We start from the raw sequence: 12,015 nt of genomic DNA, 5'->3' as shown, positions 1-12,015 counted from the left end.
CTGTCTGCAATGCTCTCCTTCACTTGACCTCACCCACTTTCTCTTTGCCTAGTCATTAACTTTTTTTCCTTTAGATATCAACTGAATTGGTCTTTCCTCCAGGGAAGCCTTCCCTGATCATCCCTTCCTCAATCTGATCAGGCTCCCTGTTACCTTACCTTCCTACATTTGCTGCCACTTATATTCATACAATTTTATTGATTAATGTCTGTTTTATGACCACTAGAATGCATGCTGCTTAAGGGCAAGGACTATATGTCTTGCTCACTGTTTTCTTCCCAGGACAGTACAGTGCCAATTGCTCACTAGATATTTGTTGGTTGAATAAATCAAAGATGAATGGGTGACAGATGGATGATGAGGTGTGACCTTTGCCAACCTGGCCCAGTCCACCTTTCCCAGTTCCATTTCCCACCCTCTCTGCCTGGACCTTTCATGATGCAAATATGTATGTCTCTTACATTCTGTTCACCTCGAACTGCTTGTTATTATAAGATGATGCTGTGTTTGCTACTCCTCTTGCTGTTGCTCTAAGATCAAAATCCTTTGCTGTGTTATATCAATCAGTTCCTAGAAAGATGACTTTAATGTCATGATGAAAAGACTACAGTCTGCTTCAAGAAACAAGCAATAAGAAAGAGGTTGTGCTTCGGAAAATTGGAAGACACCCAGGAGACATGTTAGCTCTTTTCAAATAGTTGAAGGACTATCATAAGGTGATTAAGCTCATTCCCTGCACATTTAGAGGCCAGAATCAGAAACAAACAGTGGAAGCTAAACAAACAGGGAAGCAAATTTTGGCTTAATACAGAAGAAGAATTTTACGATAAATATATGTGGCAGACCAGGAAATACACTGCCTCAAGTGTTCATGAGCTCCCTATCACTTGAGGTGTATAAGCCAAGATTAGAAGACCACTTTGGGGTGGTTGGATTTCATGACCTCCAAGGCTGTTTGCATCCTCACACATTCTTCCTGTGGAATAATGTTCTATTAAACCGGCATCTGATAGGACCTCTAAGAACTCTATCGGTGGTAACGGAGACGAATCAGTGGCTAAATACTTAAAGTGATGTCTCAATTCAAGTGTACTCTCTCTATAGGCAGAGACCAATATAGACACCTCACCTCCCACAATGCCCCCGCCACAACCCCCTACCCTTTTTTCTTTTAAACCTCCCAAGGAACCCAGTTCTCGGGCACTGTGTGCACAGCCTTCCAGAGACCACAGCACTCTTCCTTCTGCTAAGACCTGGGCTCCACCTAGTGGTGTGACATGATGTTTTGCACACAATGGGTGCAGGGTTGGGGCTTGGAGGGAGGGTTCCTGTCACCGGAACAGGTTTCCATGCTCCTTGACTTGATGCCTCTCCCCAGTCTTGCTCTGTTGACTAGGGGCTGGTTGACTTGCGTTGGTGGGGACACCATTACATTTGGCATTTTGGGGATGTCTGACTCCTCGTGCCTGTACTAACCCCCATGGTATCAGCAAGGAAAGGACTTACTGCTTCTCAAACTGTGCATTATGGAGCCAAGGGGTTTGAAAGAGGTATTTTGGGAGTCATTACAGGGAGTGAAGTAAGATAGGCTGAGGTGTCAGGGATCCATCTCCTTAAACCCACTGTCTTATCCCCACCTTCCTGTAAACTCTTCAACACTGTCTACTTAATTTATAGATGATAGGTGACTGATAGATAAATAGATAATAGGTAGATGATAGATGATAGATAGATAGATAGATAGATAGATAGATAGATGATAGATAGATTCTGTATAAAGTTCACAAAAGAATAATTTATGTTGCTAAAAGGATTATGAAAGACTCTAATCACTTCCATTTCCCCTCCTTTTAGGGGAAATTAAGACCAATAGTTCATTTACAAAAGCTGGCTTGGTTAGAATCACAGTCCACTCTTCCTGATGGTGCACTGGGGCTCTGTCATCCCAAAGGAGTGCAGTCTTTTGGGCATCTTAGGGTCAGACCAAGTTCCAGCCCTATTCCCTCTTTATGTGTGGAGGAATATGACGGCAGTGGTTCCAGAAATTGTATTGTGTCTAGTTGCTTTACTCCTGAAAAGGAGTAAGTTTTATAAGCAGCACAACTGAACCCTGGAGAAAACAAGTGATTTGTTAAAAACACATGCTCCGTCCAGCAGGGACCAACAGAAAGAAACACCAGTCACTCTTTCCTCTCTCCCTCCCTGCTGAGTTTAGGACTCTGTGCCTAAGACACTAATATAATGTGGTACATAAAGAGTGAACACTTGAAGAGAAGTAAACATCAGCCATTGTCTGATTGATATCTGCAGCATAATGTCCAAAGACAGCACAGACAGCTATTAATGTTTTAATTAAATAATTAATTTAAATAATTAAATAATTATGTTATTTATTTGATTGCTTCTCTTTCCACAAGAACATAAATTCCACGAAGGCAATGACTATGTCTGTCTTGTTTATTACTGTATTCCAACATCTAGCTCTTTGCTTGCACCAAGTACACACTCAAGAAATCACTATTTCATGAATAAAAATATATTTCTCTTACCAGCACCCTTGAACCTAAAAAGTGCTGAATTATCTCAATCAATTATTTATAATCAGTGTTATCCTCAGCAGCTAGCTATACCAAATACATAGCCTAGGTTCCAAAAGCTTAAAGATGAACTTTTGAGGATAACGACGGCGATGGTGACAAGAATGATGACATCCATACATAGATGGTTTTTTGCCCTACCACAGAATAAATTGAACTAAAATATTATCCACCTAATTTTTAAGAACTTGCATTAGAATAAACAATTTAGGACATTTGGAGGCAGGCATATCCAATATGCTGTGTGGGGTTTCGCTTCTCAGCAATGGAGGAGGTGTTATTGTTATAGTTAGAACACGACCATATGTGATATAAACACATAACAGGGAAAAGGAAGTAGTTGTTCTAGACCAGTACTCTACAGTTGCTTTATTTATTGATGATTACTAACTCCAATAATGGAATGTTTTTCGATTAAATAATAAACTATTAAGTTCTGTTTTCTATTAAATAATAAATTAACAATTCTCTTTGTGTTTAAGTCCTGTTGCCCAGGAGGGTCCTGGTCTAAGTGCATTTAGTCAAATGTAACCCAGATTTTCTGAAATAGTGTCCAAATCTGAGGCTCAACTTACCATTTGTCACAGAAAAACAAGTCTATAGAAAGCGATAATGGTTTTTAATTAATAATATAGTGGAAATGTGTTTTGAAATTGTTCATTTATTTAAAATGTATAGTGAATGACTGAAAGAAGGTATGGAAAGCACAATTCCTACCTAGTGAGTGATAATTCTCTGATTACATTAGAAATAAGGGAACCCCACAAAAACATAGTCTAGTAACCCACATAACTCCCTAAAAGGAGATATTGTTATTTCTACACCATGACCATATGAGGTTAGGAATTGGGTACACCTCAGAAAGCTATTCCTAGGACTTGAAGGAGAGTTTCAGACAAGTAGATTCTCAAGTTCAATTTTCACCATTACTGGAAAAATGTAGCCCCCAAGTTATCTATCAAAAAGCTGAGAAAACTTTAATTATATAGATATAATATAGATTATATTTCATATAATAGATGATAGATTTAATTATATAAATTATATACAGGTCAAATATCACTGGGTCATGGCTCAGCTGGATCCATGTAGATCTAGCCTACTTCACAATTTAAGCTCCTGATTAAAAAGTCCAGGTATACACTTTTGACGTGTATTTGTATTGAGAGTATGATGCCTTGACAACTGTATTCACCTGGATTTTTAATTAGTCTGGTGGTTGAATACTACTGAAGCCTTGGAAAACCCGTACTGATAAGCTGTGGAGGTACCCCATCTCAAATACCAGGGAAAAAACTGGTCCCTTTGAAGGTTGATGTCTTTTCAAAATCCCTTATACTGGAGTGAGAGAGAGAGAAAGAAAGAGAGAGGGGGGTTGGAGAGAGATAGCCTCTAAGGCTCATGTCAATTCTTAGAGTGATGTTTTCAAGGTAACATGTGGGCCAAATTTGTCCCCTTCTCAGCAACTTATTTTAGGCACTCTCTCATGGAATCTGGAGCTACTCAAATCTTATCTTATTCTGTGGTACACATAAAGGAAGGGCCATGAGTGGCTGGGAAATGTCTAGCTACCAAGTTGCTCCTACAGTTGGAGATGAGTCTTCTGGCTGATTTCAAGCAGATCATTCTACCTTTAAAAACCAGATTCTTTTTTAAAAACCAGAAGGCAAATCAGCCCAGTTGCCCACATGCAACACAGTTGTGTCTGGATCCTTCTTACCAGAAATTTCAATGGCACAGACCTCTAATGGATATAGACTGTCAGTTTGAGGAGTTTTAACCAGGAAGAGGGTTGAACTGGTCTGGGCAAGGGTCTATTTCTACACTGTTCATGGACAGTTTTGTGTCATGCTGTAATCTATAGAGATACACAGCTCTATGGAGAAAAGCAAAAGGAAAAACATAATGGTTAAATGAAAAATCAAAAGAGAGAATGTGCGTGTGTGTTTCAAAAAATGGAAGTGAGAGATTGGGAAGAGAGATTAAAAGGTTAGGTTAATCTAAGAAATACTGCTGTGTAAATCCTAGTATAGTATAGCTGTCCAAAGTTCTTCTTATATAATCAAGTCTCTACCAGCTCTAAGACCGGAAGCTAAGAAAAAGTGAGGTATCCATGTTTCTTTAATATCATCATTCATAGGAGTCAAATCTGTGTCCTTATCCATAAAATAGGAATCATAACATCTTTGCATGGATGTTAAGTGGATTAAACTGTAATGCATGTGAATTGTGAAGTACTCTATGAGTATTATGTGATCTAAAACATGTCTTCAAAAAATATTCTGTTTTTGTGAAGATCTAGATGATGATGGCAAGTAAGTTTCAATGTGAATATTAACTTCAGTAGGTTGGAAGTGGTAGCTGTGCATAGTGCTGAGAAGTCTTTTTGGTGACAAGTCTTAGTACAACAGGAGCAAGCTTTGTGATTGATTAGTGATGTCTGTAATGCACATGGGAGGGGTGAGAGGCAGCACGTGTATTTCTTATAGATGACAAAATGTCTAATGTGAAGATTCATACCCCCCTGGAACTGAAATTTCCATTTTATAGTCAGCATGTCTTTAATATTATAAGTTATATATATATATATATATATATACACACACACACTATATATATATAATTTATAATATATGATAATATATATGATATATAAATATATAACAGGTATATCTATAGCTATACCTGTATATATATATCTATAAATTTTATATAATTAAATTTATATAATTTCAGAATTCTTTTCGAACAGGTTCAAGATCTTTTTTTTTATTTTTTGTAGATGGTAGATGCAACAGTTTCAAGATCTTAAAGATCGTGACTATTGCAAATAGGGCTCCTGGAATGAGTATTTCTATATGAAGTCTATACAGTAAGTTGCTAATCCCTTCCCTTCAGTGTTGTTTTTCTGATGATACCCACCCTGATCTGAACATAGTTTAAGCATCTATTTGATGAATCTATCTCAGTGTTAAAATAAGCCAAGTGCTAGCCAATATTGATGAAAGAAAACACACTAGGTGTAGATTTTCTTTTTTCACTGTATTGTAGTTTTATGAAATATTCCTGGTCAGCTCCCCTTCCCCTCCCTGCAACCTGCACAGTCATAATTTCTCTGCCTCTCTGGAGCAAGGTCATGTAGGCAAAGTTCCCTGAGGTTATTCTGATCAGTGCAGCAAATGGTGGTTACATCAAAAGGGCTTCTTGGAAAGGGAATTCTGAGCACTGAGCACAGCACAAGAGAGGAATTTCCTTGACTCACAAAGACTGGGTGGGCCGTGTCAGTGATAATAGGTCCAGGAAAGCAGTCGCTGTTAGGTGGCATGGGACATTTCTGTCACTGCAGCTTATGAAGACAGGGTTGTTTTCCTTCTTTGCATTTCACATTTTGCACGTTTAATGTTTCAGCCTTCTGCCCATGCTGTTCCATTATCATCATCATCAAGACTTTTGCCAAGCCTCCTCCCGCTGACCACTGAGAGTATTTATGATGCACCCATTTTTTTTCATCTAGGCATACCACAGTGGGCTGGAGCTCAGGGTTTTCCCTACCAGCTGGCCTCCCAACACACAGCAACAAAGCCATGAAGCAACTGTTAGAAATGAATACAGTTCAGTCTCTGGAAGATTTGGATAGATAAAAATTGGGAGTTCAGAGGATGAGTCCTGGAATACAAAGGTGAGACCAAGGGTGTGGTAAAAAAAAAAGTGAGTACTGTGCCCCAGTCCTACCCAACTAAGAAAGCCCTGCAGGAGCGTCCTCCTCTGAGAAGCTCACTCTTGGAACTTGGTCCATTGAACCACAATTTTTCTGCCCTCTTGCATTCTCTACTTTCTGTGCATATCTTATTTGCCACTTCTATATTTCCTCCTCTTGGAGCTCATTAAGAGACATGTCTCATGACCTTTGAATCACACTTCATACTGACCTAGCCTGATGCATGGGAGCATTCAATAAACATCAGCTGAATGAGAAAGAATATCATCGTCATCTGCCAAGAAAAATGTGTTGAGCGTCCAGGCCTGTTTAAGGCATTGGGAGTATAACAGTGAGCAAGACGGCCATGAGCCCTGCCCTCAGGGAGCTCATGATCATAATGGAGAAGGAAGCCCAAGAACCCAGCAGGCAATCACTGTGACGTGATGGATACTTTGAGGTGATAAAATGAGTGTGGAAAAGAAGAAAAGTCATGCAGAAAGCCCTGTCAAGTCTCTTAAGAGTCAATATTAAATTTCCTTTCTCCATTTGGAGCAAGAATGGCCAACGCAAATGATTGCAGCAGCCAGGTAGGTGAGATTAATAAGACAACAGAGACGAGTGGGGGCTGGAGTGACCTGGAGAGTCCACACTCTAGCTCTAGGGAGCAGGTGCCGCCCAGCTCCAGCCAACTGGGGTCATGCAGGCCTGAATGCTAGCCCAGTGTTGCCACGTCTAATTTTTTCCTAGGAAGCAAGCAATTTTGATTTGTACGTGAAATCTGATTTCCAAACGTTGACAACTAATTTTCTGTTTCGGTGGCTCAGATCTGGCCTGCGAGCCACCAGTTTTCCATCTCTGATTCAGGGCTTCTATGGAAGGGGGTGCCCCTTAGCAAGAGCCTGGGTGCCAAGACTCCCCTGCTGGAGTCCCAGAGTCCAAAATCTCTCTATCCCTCAGCCCCTCTCCTCCTTCCACCCCCCTTTCACACCCTATTCCAGGAAATGTCAAGGGCTCTCAGTTGAGACTGCTTGGAGAAGAGTTGACACCTATGGCTCGTGAGAAAATGGGTTAACCTTTGAGAAAAGTCAGAGGTACAGGGCCCCTGGGAGGTGGCGATATGAGTGGGGAACTCTCTCGAGTCTTGCATCACGGGCAATACTCTCCTTTTAAAAGCATTAACCAAGGTCAGATTAACAAGTCAACACTGAAACTGTATCCAAACAAGACTCCCTAATTGGGGGGAGAGAGCAGAGAAGGGGCCAGAGGAAAGAGTCCAGAGGACAAGACCGACTCCAGGGCTATCCCCCCTCCATCCCCTGGCAGGCTTGGGGCATATTTGATAAGGTGAAGGGAAATTGCAAAATTAGAACTGGCAACTTCTACAGAGAGGCCCAGTGCAAGGCCGTGGGCCTGAGACTGGCTGAGGGAGTTGAGGAATTGTGGGGAAAGAGGACTTGGCAGCCTGACTTCCTGTGGCAGTATCCAAGGCTAATTAGTTTGCAGTGTTCTGTGTGTGCCTGAATGGAAATGAGCCCAGTACTGAGAGGCACGGGGGTGAGGAAATCAAAAACACATGCACCAAGGAGGAAAGGGGAAGGGATTGGTGGGAGAGGAAGGTGAGGGGGGAACCTGTCCTTTTGGCTACATTTTCTTTTTTCAGGAGAGGCTCTCATCATTCTGTTTCATGACCAGTAAATCACCATCATGGCCCTGTCCATCACCTCTTCCATCTGCTGCAGAACTCATTAAACATCAAAAGACGGCCTATCAGTTCTGCTTAGTTAGAAGTCTGACTTACTAGAGGTCTGACCAGGGAGGAGTTTGCATGTTTTTAATAATGGCTTAAGGAACTTCTTAACACCCCATCAATTACTTAGTGCCACGAACTCTTCCTGTAATCCAGCAGGCATTTGAAAGTTACTGAACCAATGCAGATCTACCCCCATGGCAATGGCTTTTTGGCGGCCACATTCCAGAAGACAGCAGAGTGTTAGTTAATGTTTGAATGCATAATTCTGTGCCCAGTACAAAACAAAACCAAACAAAAACAGAGTTACCTTGCTGTGGAAGTGCTCCCTGGAATGTGCAACTCAGAATTCTTTTGTCTTCCTATTTCTGACTCACCATTCTCAAAAAGGTAAACGGGGTTCCTCCATGGATGTGCTGTGGAATCAGGTTGCCAGGCACCACAGAGCGACAGGAAATGGTCGAGTTAAGAAGTGGATTAATAAGGAGGGACGATAAAACCACAACCCTGCCCCAGTGCTCGACAGATACTTAAATCAATAAATATTTATTGAGTGTCTACTCTGGGTTAGATCTGAGACATACAAAAATGAATTCAGACATTCTGACTCCCCTTAAAGAGACCACATGTCACAGACATGCATAAACATTTTGGGGTTTTAAAACAACAACAACAACAACAAAGCCAGAAGAATGAACTTTCCTCCACCAGCACCCTCTAGAAATTCCTCCGGTGTCCAGTGTATGTTGCTGTCACCGTTTGATGCCACTGACCACCTCCATGCCCAGACCTGTGAGGGACACAGGCTGAGGAAAGTCACAGAATCCGCAGAAGAGAAACTTCAAAGAGGTACAAGTCTGGGAACCACATCTTCTCTGAGAGAATACTGGGTGAGGAGCTTGGCCCATCCTCTTGACTCCATTTTATTTTCAACCCGCTTGACGAGGACACAGAAGAAATTTCTAAGCACACATCTGAGCATTAATTCCCTCTCTGAACTGTCTCTCTGGCATGAGGCTATTATGGAAACAAAAATCAAGAGGGTGACTGTCATGCCATTAATTTATTGTTGATGGCATACTTGCATCGTGCCAGGAACTGAGCCATGCTGGTGAAGATCATTAGAACCCAATCCTTCACCTCAGAGAACTCCCCTGCCAGTTGAGAGACAGAGCCCACCACAGCAAGAGAAATGACCAAAGTATAGAGATGATTCTACAGGAAAAGGAGAAGGCACTAAACTCAGACACTAGGGTAGGGAGGCAAAGCTTTCCTAGCAAAGATGTTCTATGAGCTTGGTCTTGACCAATTAGCCAGAGGCAGGAAGTGGGAACATTCTAACACCACAGGGTGGCTGTTTGCAACTATTTGTCTCCTAAAGGTGATTTCATTATCATTGTCTTTCCCAGACAGTGAACGTGTAATTACTATGCCCAGGAAACTGTGTTAAGGTACCATAGATTCAGTGATGATCTCTCTACTTAAATGACACACAATTTAGGTGTGATGAGTGAACGGATAGATGATAGATAGACAGATAGACAGATAGAGATAATGACAATACCTCGTCTGTACTTTTGTTTGGCAGTGCCAGTATTTTTTAAAAAGATTTTATCGACTTATTTGAGAGAGAGCCTGCACGAAAGAGGGGAGGAAGCAGAGGGAGAGGGAGAAGCAGACTCCCTCCCCACTGAGCAGGGAGCCTGACTCGGGGCGTGATCCCAGGACGCTGGGATCATGACCTGAGCCGAAGGCAGCACCCAACTGCCTGAGCCACCCAGGCGCCACAAGGCAGTGGAGTATTAAGGGACTTCAGACAGTGCCTCATTTTACCCTCACTTTCTTGAGAGGGAGGTAGGAAAGACATTACTTAATCCATTTTGAAAATGAAGAGACTCACATGCTAATGAATTTGCAGAGGACCAGGGCACAGGACTGATGACTTGAAGGAAGAGGAAAGGGGAGGAAAGAGGAGGTAAAGGAACGGAGAAACAGGCCAGGAGATGGATGAACCAGCCAAGCTGGGATGGGAAGAGAAAGCCATTGTTCTGAGCACCTGGACCACATGTGCGGGCCACCAGCCTCAGCAGCAAACTCTCTCTTCTGACGGAGGCAATACCTCCCTGGGGGCTTGGAGACATGAGGGAGGGGCCGGGGACACACCATTAACACCCACATTGAGAGTCACAGGGGTGGAAACGCTATAAAGGAGAAATGATCTGGGAGTCTTCCACGACTCGCTTGCCTTTTATGATGTGTTTGAGAATGTCAGCACCATCTCAGAGCGCGGTCAGCACAGTCTAGGGGCCGGGACCATCACTACGACGATTTTTCTGCCATCCCTTTTCTCGATCCCTAAGTGCCACATTCCACAAAGTTCAAGTCTAGACCCTGCTTAAGTGCCTCATTCTCCAGCAAGCCTTCCTGGACTTCACAAGCTAGGTTAGAAGCCCTTTCTGAACTACCCGTGCACACTCACCACTGATTATTGATCCTCCAGACAATGACATCTCTGCTTTCTACATAAAGCATCTAGTTCCTAGAGCCGGTAGGATACTTTTTTTTTTTTTTAAATCTAAAAATTCTTTAGAAACCGACTAGGTTCCAAAACATTATTTGTGATAGTCTTTTTGATGTGTTACCTTGGCTGGACTACAGTACCCAGTGATTCGATCAAACACTAATCTCAGGGTTGCAGTGAAAGTATTTTGTAAATGTAGTTCAAGTCTATAGTCAATAGACTTCCAGTAAAGGAGATTATTTTACACAATCTGGGTCAGCCTGATTCAGTCAGTTGAAAGGTGTTAAAAGCAGAGCTGAGGCTTCTCCGAAGAAGAAATTCCACCTGTGGATAGCAGCTTCAGCTCAGCAGCTTGCCTGTGCTCCCCCCGCCCCCGACAGCCTGCCCTATGGACTTAGGGCTTGCCCAGCCAGCCCCTGCAATCACATCAGCCGATTCCTTGCGATAAATCTCTTAATATATACGTCCTACTTGTTTTGCTTCTTTGATCGAATCCTGATGGATACACTATAAATTCAAAATGTCTGAAAGAGTTTGCGCTCGCAGTTCCCAATGTATTTCCAGTAAATAAAAAGATGTTAAGGGCGCCGGGGTGGCTCAGTTGGTTCAGCGACTGCCTTCGGCTCAGGTCACGATCCTGGAGTCCCGGGATCGAGTCCCGCATCGGGCTCCCTGCTCTGCAGGGAGTCTGCTTCTCCCTCTGACCCTCCCCCCTCTCTTGCTCTCTCTCATTCTCTCTCTCTAATAAATACATAAAATCTTAAAAAAAAAAAAGATGTCAAGACTCCCAGCTTTAAATCATTCTTGCTGATACCAGAATGTATCAGCGTTGTTTCTCCTTCTTGCTGATACATTGTATCAAGTATCTTTTCCTAACGTGTACCTGTTTGATCTATGTGAAATCCATTGATCTAACCCACTTCCTCAATCATTTCTGCAGGTATGGTGGCAAACAGAACTTCTTGGCAGTTAAGGTTAGATGAGATCGGGCTGCCTTGCCTCCCTGACGTAGCACAGATTTGAACTGGCCTGAAGATTACAGAGCTGCTTGTGACTCACTCTGCAAGTTGAAGTGGCATCATTTTTACCATGTTTAGAAAAACACCCCCAGCCATCTCTAGAATTGAAAACAGTCTAATGGAAACTGGCTTTGGCTGTCCAGCTGATAATGGAAGAAAAAGAAAGCACTCGGGTGGTAGGTGGTAACAATGAGGTACTACCAAGTACTACAATTCTCTAGCTGCACACTATAAAGTTTTCCACTTCATCCGTCTCGGCATCTCTTGCTTATTATTGTCAGTTGCGTAGGCACAACACTTTTCTTAGGCTTCGTGATTCACTCTGGCCTTTGGGATTGCTTTTACTCTCTAAAAATTAACACCATATGGATGTGCAACCTTCCATTTGTTTCTTTTTTTTCCTTTAAATTTTTTATTGTTATGTTAATCAC

This window comes from Zalophus californianus, chromosome 4 (assembly GCF_009762305.2).
Source record: "Zalophus californianus isolate mZalCal1 chromosome 4, mZalCal1.pri.v2, whole genome shotgun sequence".
NCBI classification, from domain to species: domain Eukaryota; kingdom Metazoa; phylum Chordata; class Mammalia; order Carnivora; family Otariidae; genus Zalophus; species Zalophus californianus.
This window is presented reverse-complemented; position numbering follows the sequence as displayed.